We start from the raw sequence: 12274 nt of genomic DNA on the forward strand, positions 1-12274 counted from the left end.
TCACTTGATCCTCATGCCAACCTTGCAAAGTTAATTATTTTCATATCCATTTTCTGTCTGAGGAAGCTAAGGCCTAAGGTCACAGTGTTAATTAGTGGCAGAGCTAGGGAGTTCCCTGGGGCCCTAGTGGGTTAAGGATCTGGCATTGTTACTGCTGTGGCATGGGTTCAATCCCTGGCTTGGGAACTTCCACATACTGAGGGTGTGGCCGAAAAACAAAATCAGTGACAGAGCTGAACTTCTCATCCGGCACAATCTGACCAAAGTACATATTCATTTATCAAGGTACCTCTCTGTAGGTTTGCTGATGCAATCTTAAAGATTGCAGTAACGCTCACAAACAGTATTTTACATTTTGCACCTACAATCTGATGTCCACCCATTCAGTACAGAATGTTGATGTTTCTGTCCAAACACGGACATCCATCTCCCCCAAATGACAACGGCATCGGTAGATTTTAGGATGCACAGTCCTTCGTGCGAATGACATCCAACTCAAGCCACAGAAACTCACAAATGTGTTCAGAAGTCCTTCTCAAAGGTTTCTCAGCTCCCAGAAGTCTGCGCACCACCATGTCTCATGAGGTCTACCGCAGACTCCCAGCAGCCTCATCCTCGTGAATCACTGCGGGGCATGGGATGCCGTCTCCTGAGTCTCTTTGTTCGTCCATCCACAGGGACTCAGTTCTCAAAGGAATCTTCAGATTGGAAATGGGATTTGTCTGCATTGCTCTGAAGAAGTGGAAGGTACAAGTGACAGGAGGCAGTGTCTGGGAATAGGGTTCCCAGTCTTTGAACCTTTTTTAGGAGAAAGAATGTGCTAACAACTGGAACAAGTCAGCAGTGGATGGGGTTGTCTCACCTCCCGTACTTTGTGGTACCAAGAAGATGCTTGCTGGATTCATAGAGGTGAGCGAAGCATCGGTCTTGCTCTAGAAGGGATTCCTGCATAAAAATAAGTTCTGTAATTCATATACATATATATATATAACACTGAATCACTTTACTGTACACTTAACACTAACACAACACTGTAAATCAACCATACTTCAATAAAATGTTTAAGAGAAAAAAATTGATTCATTCATCGTTTTCTACCATCTGGTAGGTGTTTTCACTGGGGTATCAGAGAGTGACCTTAAGTTCAGCATTTCTTTCTTTTCCGTTTTTTTTTTTTTTTTTTTTTGGCCATACCCATAGCATACGGAAGTTCCCCAGCCAGGGAAGGGATTGAACCCACGCTGCCACAGAGACAAAGCCGGATCCTTAACCCGCTGCTCACCAAGTTCAGCATTTCTAAAGCGGAAACTTTCATCACCATACTTAGAACAAAGTAAAATTACTGCCCCCACTCACTGCCCCCAAACATACCAGATCCCATATTTGTTCATTCCCCAAGTCTTTGTTGAGTGCCTGTTGTTAAGTTAATAAACTAGACAAATATCCTGAAAAAAATGTTCTGTGAGTCTCTCTCTCTTTTTTTTTTTGTCTTTTCTAGGGCTGCACCTGCAGCATATGGAGGCTCCCAGGCTAGGGGTCGAATCAGAACTGCAGCCGCCGGCCTAACCCACAGCCACAGCAACACGGGATCTGAGCCCTGTCTGAGACCTACACCACAGCTCATGGCAACGCCGGGTCCTCAACCCACTGAGCAAGGCCAGGATCGAACCCACAACCTCATGGTTTCTAGTCGGATTCCTTAACCACTGAGCCACAACAGGATCTCCCTGTTCTGTGATTTTTAACTGTATATTTTGCAATTGCCTTTATTGGTAAATAATATTTTATCTTCTTATAAATTAATTAATATTATAACTTATTATTGATTAGACTAAGGTGTGGCCTTAGGGGGAAACATCCTTGAAGTGCTAAATTCTATTATCTAAATTCACTGTGCATTGATGGTGTTGGGTTAGGAAATTGGTCCCCTTCCGAAGGTTTAAATTTTAAAGACTATCAATCAATTGTTTGGTCTTAATTAACTTTGCTTGGAGATGTCTGACAATGTTAACAGAAGTAGCAATTAAAATTGAATGGTGGCGTAATCACCATCTCAAATATTTAAACAATGTGATTACATAATATCTATCAACAGAGTGCAGAAAAAAATACTCGTAGGCAAATAAATGTGAAGAGAAAATAAGATTTGCTTCAGGGGTTGGAAAATGCAATTTCTTCTCCTTATGCCTCCCACATCTTCAAGGTATAAGACAACAAGACAAGCTCTTCCTGGCTCCTCCTGCTGACTTCTGACAGCAGGAAGGCCCCACAGGCCCCACACCTTGGGTACCTGGAGCCGTGATATGCCCTCCGGTGGTCTGCTTCGATCCTAATCAGACAAAAGATGTTGTGTGCTTCCCCTTAAAGTCAGTCTGTGTGGGGTCCTTCTAAGCAGCCCTTGGGCCCGGGGCTGAAGTGTTTGTGGGAGGTTCTTTGTCAGCCCTGGAGACATTTATTGAGGGGCTACTATGTGCCCACAAAAACTTCCAGGTGGCCATTTGCATCCTTACCTGATGTCCTAGAAACCAACAACTATCCATTCAGCACTGACAGACGTTGCCTCCCAGAAATCCCAGGCATCCATCATGTTCCTGTGTCCCCAGCTGAACTCAGCATCTTCCCTTCAAGCTACTCCTCCTGCCAAATTCTCTCCTTCAGCCATAATACCACCTGTTACCCAGATCAGAACCCTGGCATTCAGGCCAACCTCCTCCTTTTGCTTCATCTTGCATCTTTGCAGTGACCATATCTTTGTATTTCTACCTCCATCCAGGGCTTAGAGAAGGTGCCAGAATGTCTACGCCCATTTTTCTTTTCTTTTCTTTCTTTTTTTTTTTTAAATTTTAGGGCCACACTCGTGGCATATGGAGGTTCCCAGGGTAGGGGTCCAATAAGAGCCGTAGCCACCGTCTATGCCACAGCCACAGCAACGCTGGATCTGAGCTGCATATGCAACCTACACCACATCTCATGGCAACGCAAGATCTTTAACCCACTGAGCGAGGCCAGGGGTCAAACCCTCATCCTCATGGATGCTAGTCGGATTCGTTAACCACTGAGCCAGGACAGGAACTCCTCTTTTATTTTTGTTTTCTTCTTAGGGCCACACCAGACGCACATGGAAGTTCCCAGACCAGGGGATGAATTGGGGCCGCAGCTGCTGGCCTATGCCACAGCCGCAGCAACAGCAGTGCTAGATCTGAGCCTCGTCTTCAACATATGCCGCAACTTGCAGCGATGCTGGATCCCCAACCCACTGAGCAAGTGAGGGATGGAACCCACATCCCCGAGGACATGATGTTGGGCCCCCAACCCGCTAAACCACAATGTGAATGCCCTATTCATGCCCATTTTTCAAAGGTGGAACTCTTTCCATACCAGTTGGGAAAGTCACAGGGCCACATTCTTGGTCCACCGTGATTGGCTTACTGCTTAAAGCCCAGTAAATGCAGTGCCTAGACCCTCACAAAAACATCCTAAGTTAAAGTTCTATTAACAATAGAAGAAAGGAGTTCCCTTGTGGTGCATTGGGTTAAGGATCTGGCATTGTCCCTGCAGCGGCTCAGATCGATGCTGTGGAACAGGTTCAATCCCTGGCCTGGGAACTTCCACATGCCATAGGGCTCTATGCTACCCCCCAAAAAAATCAGAAGAAAAAGTGAATATAGTAATAATAATGAATATCTAGTTAATGAATCCTGCCTGGATTTACTTCGATATCCCCACAGCCACAAAGTGTGATTTTGCAGTGTTTATAGTGGATGAGGCCAACTCAGAATACAGCCCCGATCCTGTTCTCCTGCATCCTTCTCATCTCCAGGAACCCGTGATGGTATTTACACAGGCCTTCCTTCACCCACTACCTTGCTCGCTTTCCGTCTGCCTTCACAGACCGCCGCCTGGGTACCAGTTCTGAGCATCCAGAAATGAGGGAGCCACACTGCCTGCCCTAGGGTTGGTCACAGTCCGGAGGCAATGGAGATACAGAAACGGCCACCTGGGACACCAAGCAGCAGATGGTCAGAAGGAGATCAGGAGCTCAGAGGAGAGGGATGCCCCCCACCCAAGCGGGGTGGTAAAGGATGACATCTGAGCTCAGGAGATGAGCGCTCCAGCATCCCCATAGGACTTCCCTCTCACCTCAGACAGGAGGGCACAGAACCAGGGACCATTTGAGGGTTTGAAGGTTTCTCCCTGTCCCTGGTCTGCGCATCTGTCGAACAAGCTCTTAGAGGGCTGGCGTGGATGAGCTGGGGGTTTATCCACCCGGGACGTGGAGTGTGTTGGGTCTGGATGGAGGCCAGCTCCCTGGTGAATCATCATTCTGGAGAACCACTACCACCCATGGCGGAGAAGGGAGTCCATGCCACCGAGAAAGGGCCGGCCTTCAGGGGGAGGGGAGGGAGGATGAACTGACAGCCGAGCCAGAGGCCAAGTCATCCACCTGGCTTCTCACTGCCCTCGCATCTCCCCAGACCGTCAGCGCCCTGGCATTTAGACCTTGGCCAGAGGGAAGGCAGGGAGGTGGGTGGTTGGCCAGGTGCAAGGGTGGCCTGTATCCCAGCATCGCTTGTTGCATCTGAACCTGGCTCCCTGATTTGCTGCTCCCCACCCCCCTGGCCAGCCCTAAAGTCTGGCCCATGCCTCGTACTGCCTGCATATCCTTTCTCTAGCTCTGAAGCTTTCCTTGGCCATCCGAATCCTGGAACTTCTGTAGTGAAAGTCAGTTTTATTCCTCCAGTTAGAAGTCCTCCCTGTGTCTCCAAACTATATGGCAAACTTATTCATTGTGTGACATCCTTAGATGTTGGGCATGACTTAAAGATTGTTGCATGCATGGGTCTTTCTCACTAGCTGAACTTCTTTGAGAAAAGTGACCAGGTGGGATCTCCGCCTCCCCCGAAACCATCACAGACCCATCAGTGCAGCTTGTCTCAGCAAATGCTTATCAACCACTCACTCCCACTGGGACCCAGAAGTGCGGTGGATCCTGGATTAAGCTGCCCACACCTCACTTGCCAAATTCTGCCTGTATTTTGGCTGTTCTTCCTTAGAACAAACCAGAAGATCAGAAGTAGGACTGAACCAAGGCATCCCGGACAAGTGTGCCCTTCCCATGATAGCCCACAATTTAACCCAAAGTAGTGCTAGCATCAGACGAGCTCTCGAAGGTTCTGGGGAGATAACATGAATCTCCATGAGCAGCAGGTGAGCAGGGAGCCCTGCTCACCCTCCATCTTGGGTCCTAAGACACCATCACTTTTTTTTTTTTCTTTTTAGGGCCACACCGGTGGCATATGGAAGTTCCCAGGCTAGGGGTTGAATCAGAGCTGCAGCTGCTGGTCTACACCACAGCTCACAGCAACGCCGGATCCTTAACCCACTGAGTGAGGCCGGGATTGAACCCCCATCCTCATGGTTACTAGTCGGATTCATTTCCGCTGTGCCACTAAGGGAACCTCCACTATGTTGGGTTCTTAACCAGCCGAGCCATAAGGGAAACTCCTGCCCGTCACTTTTTTGATGGAAAACTCCACTCACCCGGAAAGACCCTTTGCAGGTATCAGCTCCTCTCTGCAGCCTTCCCCAACTTTCTCAGAAAGAGTTCATCATTCTTCCTTGGGGTTCCCATGACACCTCCCTCTCGCCTCTGTTAAGCTGTTTGGCTCACTTATGAAAATGACCTCCTTGCCTCTTTGGTGTTTTCCCCGGTACCAGACGCACATGGTTAGTTACTTCTGGGAGCAGTGATTTCAAAGGGGACAGACTACAAAACATCCAGAAGAGGAGTTCCCGCTAGGGGTTAACAACCTGGGATGCAGGTTCAATCCCTGGCCAGGCACAGTGGGGAAGGATCTGTCATTGCCACAGCCATGGCCTAGGTTGCAACTGTGGCTCAGATCTGATCCCTGGCCGGGGAAGTCTATATGTTGCTGGGTAGCCAAAAATGAAAAAATAGACAAAGAGGAAAAAAAAAAAAAATCCAGAAGAGAGTAGCTGGGGTGAGAAAGGCCCTGGAAATCTGTGTCCCATGAGGTGACCACAGAGTACCGTGGGCCTGGGACATGTCTGCTTAAGCCTATTGTCTTAGCGTCATTATGAATAGCATCCACTCTCACTCCCCAAGCTGTCCTCGTTTGATTCATAAGATATATAGTCACCCTCCTTGAGGAATAAGCAAAGAAACCAAAGGTGTTCAACGCAAGAGAGACTTGGGGAGCCCACAGCTGTCCTCAGACGCCTGAAGAACCACATTCAGGGGGGCCCGAGGTGTTAACACGTGGCCTCAGGTGGAACCTGGGACCTGTGGGCAAAGAAGATGCCACGTTAGCCTTCCCACCACCTGTTTCGTCTACTGCTGGGCACCCAGGACTTGGCACCTTTCCTGGACTGTATTAATCCCTTGAAGATTATCTGTGGGAGAGAGGAAGGAGAGGGAAGTTTCCAGTGGGAGAGCTTCCCGCACTGAGGGCCGTGTGGGCCCACCAGCGGGAGCACCGGGTCAGAGGCTGAAAGACCCCTTCCAGTGGTTGCTGGGACGGCGTGGAAGGTGATGGGGGTCGAACGGTGCCTCCCCTCCCCCACCCAGAAAAAGGACAGGTTGACGTTCTAACCCCCAGAGTGTGACCTTCTTGGGAGGCAGGGTCATTGCAGATGTAATTAGTTAAGATGATTAGATAGTTTAGATTAATTAGATAAGATGTGTGACCTTTGTTAGATGGTCGGGCAGGACCTGAAGCAGGGGGCGGGTGGGCCCCAATCCAGCAGGACTGGTGTCCGTCTAAGAAGACAGCCCTGTGACGACAGAGGCAAAGACCGGGATTGCGGCGGGGGTGTAAACCAAGGAATCCCAAACAGGGCCGGAAAAGCGCCGGAAGCTAGAAGAGGCAGGGAAGGCCTTTCCCCTACTGCTTTCAGAGGGAGGTGACGGCCAGGCTCCAGAGTGTGAGAGCATCCATTTCTGTTGCTTTAAGCCACTGGCTGTGGCCCTTTGTGATGGCAGCCTGGGAAACTGAGGCAGAAGGAGCTGTGCCCTGGTGGGGTGGATACGTGTGATGGGCGGTCCCCGGGGTGTCTCTCAGAGTGGACCAGCTGACTTCCTTCCATCTCTGAGCTGGGCTGGCAGTGATGGGTTTGTCTGACTCCATGGGGAGGCCTGCTGTGTGTCCATCTAGCTCTGGACAGGCAGCCTGGGCTGCCTGACTACAGCATCCTTGTCCTCACAACCTCCCCCTCTCTGTCCGGCTGGCCTCAGGCCCATGGCTCTTTAACTCCTAGAATGGCAGAGCATGAGGAAACTCAGAAAGGCAATCAAAACCACCCCCTCATCTGGCAACCCAGATTCCAGGTGCAGCAAAGGGGGGGACACCTGGGTAGACCCCTATTCCCTTCTTTCTGTCCGCACACCAAGCTTATTCTCACCAAGGATTTGGTATCTTTTTTTTCTTTCTTTCTTTTTCTTTTGTCTTTTTAGGGCTGTACCTGTGGCATATGGAGGCTCCTGGGCTAAGCTGTAGCCACAGACCCACTCCACAGCCACAGCAACACCAGATCTGAGCAACACCGCATCTGCAACTTACACCACAGCTTTTGGCAGATCCTTAACCCACTGAGTGAGGCAGGGATCAAACTCACATCCTCACGGACACGAGTCAGGTTGGCAACCTGCTAAGCCGCAGCCGGAAATCCTGTGTGCTTTTTCCTTGACTGTCTCCCCACGGGAATGTCCCAGCCCACCGTTTAGGGTGCAGCGAGCCCTTAGGAAGCATGGAGTGGATGAACGAGTGAGTGAAGTGACATTCAGGCTGAGTCAGCCAGATGGAGAGTGGTCCTGGCAGAGGCAAGAGGGTCAAAAATGCTCAGACTGCACGGTCAAGAAAAAGTTGGAGAGAAAAGAAGAGAAAGACTGAGAAAGAGTCCTGGAGAGAAAAGCAGGGCTCCCATAGGCCAGGCACAGCTATATCCTCAGCATGGGACAGTGCCTGTTAAAGGAATGCCTTGTACTTCTGTTTCCTGCATTTCAAGATGACATATCCACCTGCGCTGACACTTGGAGATCAAGGATTAAAGGGAACAAAGATCAGAGTTCCCCTGGTGACTCAGCGGTTAACAAGACGACTAGTATCCATGAGAACACGGGTTTGATCCCTGGCCACGCTCAGTGGGTTAAGGATCCGGCATTGCCGTGAGCTGCAGTGCAGGTTGCAGACACCACTCAGATCTGGCATTGCTGTGGCTGTGGTGTAGGCTGGCGGCTACAACTCCGATTCGACCCCTCACCTTGGAACCTCCATATGTCACAGGTGTGGCCCTAAAAACATCAAAACAGAAAAAAAGGGAAAGAAGATCCTTCTACTTTGGGCTTATCATTGCATCAACTGCCTCAAATTATTCTTGGAGTAAGACAGCTAAATATAAATGTGTAATAAAATCACAGTCTGGGAGTTCCCATTGTGGCTCAGCAGAAACAAACCTGACTAGTATCCATGAGGACAAGGGTTTGATCCTTGGCCCCACTTAGTGGGTTAAAGATCTGGAGTGGCTGTGAGCTGTGGTGTAGGTCACAGACGTGGTTTGGATCTGGCATTATCATGGCTGTGCTGTAGGCCAGCGGCTGAAGCTCTGATTCAACCCCTAGCCTGGGAACTTCCACATGCTGAGGGTGGGGCCCTAAAAAGAAAAAAAAAAAAATCACAGCCTATGGTGGAATAATTGTACATATTTGAGAAGGGGAAAAGAGAAATAAGATTTATTTCAACAATGAGGGACAGCTTCTTTAGAGCTATGATATCTTTTCACCCTCAGGACAATCTCTCTGACGCAAGAATTCATCACTCCATTTCACAGATGGGAAAACCGAGGCCGGAAGGAGCTGAGTAACTTACCCAAGGTCACCCAGATAGTGACCCGGGATTCAAACTCAGATCTTCTGACTCCAAAGCTTGTCCTCCCTCTACTAGAATACACTGTCCCCTCCCAGATTTCTGGCTTCGACACCATGGGGGTAGGGGACAAAAAGAGCAATGGACTGTAAGGAAAATTTCATCTTGATGCTTGAGGGTGGCCCTGGGCTAGTCAGGTAGCTTTTCTGTCCCACTTCCTATACAAAATGGGACTGGTGATCCCAGCCCTGCCAACTTCACTGAGAGGAAAAATATCTCTGAAAAATCTTTGCAGACTAAGCGACTACATCCAGGATTTGACATCAAACTCTGCCCAAAAAAGAGATGGTATTTAGGGAATTCCCGTCGTGGCTCAGTGGTAATGAACCCGACTAGGATCCATGAGGATTCAGGTTCAATCCCGGCCCCAATCAGTGGGTTAAGGATCTGGTGTTGCTGTGCACTGTGGTGTAGGTCGCAGATGAGGCTTGGCGCTAGCGTTGCGGTAGCTGTGATGTAGGCTGGCAGCTGTAGCTCTGATTCGACCCCTAGCCTGGAAACTTCCATATGCCATGAGTATGACCCTAAAAAAGCAAACACCCCCCCCCCAACACACACACCACAGAGATGGTATTTATTCCCTGCACTCCGTTGCATCCTTTGAGATTCTGTGATGAAGGCGGCTCTACAACCCTCCCTTTGGCCCCCGTCCTACCCAATCCTTGGCTCTGTCCCAGCCCTAAAGGAAAGCCCCTGAGGGCAGGGCTGGAGGAACTGAGCCCAGAGATGGCTGGGCCGCCTGCTTCTGAGAGGATGGGAAACCTACCAGCCCTGCATAGCTTTCTTGGAGCAGAGAGCAGAGGCTCAGGGCCACGAGGCAGCCCTGCTTCCAAGCACCATGAACCGTCTGTCCTGCCAGTGAGCTTCTGCCTGAGTCTGGGCTGCTGTGGCAGCTCTTGAGAGTTCCAGGGTTCTAGAAGGGTACCAGGACCTTCCTGAGAAACAGATCTGTTTGTTGTGCTGTAGACCACACACGCTATGGAAGCAGCAACAGGCTGTCAGGGAGAGGCAGCCTCCGCGGCACCCGGTTCACCTAATAATTCACTCATTCCTTCTAACGCATGTGTCGAGTTTCTTCACTTTGCTAGAATTCATGATGGACGGAAAGCCCTTGAACTCGCAAATTGAAAGCCAGTATCCCTGGCTTGGTTCCACCACCCCCTTGATAAGGTGGCTTAATCTAGCCAAGCCTCCATCTCCCCTTCTAGACAACTGGGATAATTCTAGCATCCTTCTACCTCCTGCAGACATAACCAGTACGCCAAGTCTACAGGTACCTGGCCCCTAACAGGCAGTGAAGGGCAGTTGTTACTATTAATAACTACCACCACATTGGCCGCCGAGTAGGTCCTCAATAAAATTGTAAGGAATGAGAAACAGGCTCCAAGGACCCCTTACAAGTCCCATTTGAATTCCACCCAAAGCCGGGGGTGGCGAGAAATCCAAATATCGTGGTGTTTAGAAACGTGACATCCGCAAATGTCTGTTTTCAAGTCACATTTCTTTCTTTCCTGCAGCTGGCGGAGACTAGACTTTCTTAGCAACTGTGGCCAGCTTTTTGGGAGGTGGGTCTGTGGGGGAGAGACCTGCTTCAGATGAGAAAGATAACACAGACCACGAGGGGCCCCAGCCAGGGATTATGTCATCTGGCACAGCGGCCCCGGTGAGGAGGAATTTCCCTTGTACCTGACAATAACATTTTTTTCAAAATAAAATATGTTGAGGTTGAGAAGTTTATCTTGGCGGAGCATTGTACCATTAACTCAAGATTAAATGCATCCTGTCCAAATTCTTTTGCTACTTGTAATGAGCCTCAGGCTCTCAGCCTCCAGATGTCGACTCTCTGGAAGCCTCAGGAAAGGAAGCTAATTGTTCTTTGCATTAGAAGTGTCCCAACTGGACAGGGGTGGCCGTCCCCATGTCCCCTCCCCCAGAACCCCTTTGAGGACCCAAACGCTCATTCTTCCCCAACCTCCCCTCCCCACCACCACCGCTGGCACTACCCTTGGCTGAAGGCCACTGCCACATGCAGAGTTATGGCCCCATCCCAGGAGGCAGGCAGCTGAATCTGATTGGTTGAGGTGGAGTACAAATGAGAGCCCCCTGCTTCCACCTGAGACCACTCTGAAGAGCCACCCCAGTTCCATATCCCCCGGTGAGACTGGCTGAGGTTTGTGGCAAAGACATTGGAGTTCAACTCCTTCTGGCTGCTTGTACTTTTGCCCGATCCCCTCAGGGGTTGATTCGCAGAGCATATCTTCCAACATGTTCACGGCACACGTGTCTCCACCTCAGAGATGCTGGTGCCAGGAATGGTTTGAGGAAGCCTACTTGACTTGGGATCTCGCAATTAGATCACTTGCCAGCCAGGTGACCGTGAGGACGGCATCAGTTGCGGTGGAGCCCTGATGGCCCCAGGCATGGTGCCAGCTTCGTTAAAATTTCCTCGATGAACTTGGATGAAGTATCCATGGAGAGAAATGCACTGGGGTGGGGAGATATGATATCTCAGATATATGAAAGGCTGTCAGGAGTCGGATTGCTGTTACTGAGAACTACTGATGCATGTGAGACAGACAATGGAAGGTTGAGAGTGATTGATCAATAAGCTCAAGGGTGAAAGCCAGAAGATCTTTCGGGTAGCAAATAAACAGACAACCTGAAACCTGCAGGCAGAAGAGGCTGAGTGTTAGGTCCAGGACTTAGTTATTAGGTAGTGGAGCTCCAGAGATGGCTGAATTCTTAACCTTAGCAGGTGTGTTATGTCAAGGTCGGGGTTCTTGTGCAAAGTGCCATGAAGGTTCAATTCCTCCCTCTGCCCAGTCCTGCTGCATTCACTTTTCATATGAGTGGTTCCTAAGAGCACTCCCCAGTAATCTTCCTGGACTGTCATCTCATTTTCAGAGTCAGATTCCCTGGGAAGCCCATGCCAGACAGGGCAGAGGTCACATCGGTAAGGAGTGTCCAGACCCTGCCAGTGGGGTTCTCTGTGGGATTTAGACTTGGCTGATATTTTTCCCCCCAACTTTCATCTCATGGTCTTTACCCTCACTCTTCTTCTTTTTTTTTTTTTTCTTTTTTCCATTTTTGGCCACCCCACGGCACTTGGATCTCCCAGGCCGGGGATCAGATCCAAGCCAGAGTCTTGACCTAAGCCACAGAGGCAGCAATGCTGGATCTTTAACCCCCTGTGCCAGGCCGGGGATGGAACCCAAGTTCCAGTGCTCCCAAGACTCTGCTGATCCCATTGTGCCCCAGAGGGAGCTCCCCTCACTCTTCTCTGTATTTGAAACACTCTGATCCTAGATCTTTCTACCGCTTGTCGTTCAGGG

This window comes from Sus scrofa, chromosome 3, assembly GCF_054392235.1.
Source record: "Sus scrofa isolate SSC_HxYL_T2T_F1_AM1 chromosome 3, Sscrofa_HxYL_maternal_Yorkshire_Landrace_v2.0, whole genome shotgun sequence".
Classification (NCBI taxonomy): Eukaryota; Metazoa; Chordata; class Mammalia; order Artiodactyla; family Suidae; genus Sus; species Sus scrofa.